Source organism: Mustela nigripes, chromosome X, assembly GCF_022355385.1.
Source record: "Mustela nigripes isolate SB6536 chromosome X, MUSNIG.SB6536, whole genome shotgun sequence".
In the NCBI taxonomy this organism is placed as follows: Eukaryota; Metazoa; Chordata; class Mammalia; order Carnivora; family Mustelidae; genus Mustela; species Mustela nigripes.
This window is the reverse complement of record NC_081575.1, coordinates 27,399,232-27,400,105: the sequence shown is the minus strand read 5'-3', so window position 1 is coordinate 27,400,105 and position 874 is coordinate 27,399,232. Positions and strand designations below refer to the sequence as shown.

General features: G+C 35.1%; 1 pseudogene; it reads right to left on the bottom strand.

Annotated features, from left to right (window-relative positions):
• Nucleotides 1-412: 412 nt before the first annotated feature.
• Nucleotides 413-547, bottom strand: LOC132007981 (U2 spliceosomal RNA; annotated as a pseudogene).
• Nucleotides 548-874: the final 327 nt, after the last annotated feature.

Below are 874 nucleotides of genomic sequence, written 5' to 3'. Positions count from 1 at the left end.
CCCAGGACCCTGGGATCATGACCTGACATGAAGGCAGACACTTAACAACTGAGCCACCCAGATAACCCTAAAATAAATTAAATCTTAAAAAAAACACGAGGACTTTGTGTGGCTTAACCTAAGAGTACAAAGATCTTTTAAACTGATAAGAACAGATGCTACAGAGGATCATAGGGGAAGAAAAGAAAAAAATGAAACAAGATGATACCAGAGAGACTCTTAATCTCAGGGAAAAAATAGGGTTGCTGGACTGGAGGAGAGTGGGAGGAATGGGGTCACTGGGTGATGGACATTGGGGAGGGTATGTGTTGTGGGGAGTGCTGAGTATTGTGTAACAGATTAAGGGGGAAAATATTATCATAATGTGGATACAGCATTTTTTTTTTTGGAGAAAATTAACATATAATGTATTATTTGTTTCAGGAGTAGAGGTCTGTGAACCTCTGTGAACCTCTACTCCTGAAACAAATAATACATTATATGTTAATTTAAAAGTAAAAAAAAAAAGATGCTACACTTGATCTTAGCCAAAAGGCCAAGAAATGATGCAAAGATCTTTTAACATTAAAATATTATTAAAAATCATAATTTTAACAGATTAAGGGGGAAAATATTATCATAATGTGGATACAGCATTTTTTTTTTTTTGGAGGAAATCTGAAGTCCACTCAAGAGTGAAATAACTTTTAGCAAACTACAAATATATGGGATCTTCCTTAACCTGGTAGAGCTATCAACTCCCAAATAAACAGCAGACATGTTACTTACTGGGAAATTTTTCAATATGCAGTATTTCTTTTAAAGTTTAGAAAGTCATTTCCTGACTTGTTGATTTTAGCCATTCTGACTGGTGTGAGGTGGTATCTCATTGTGG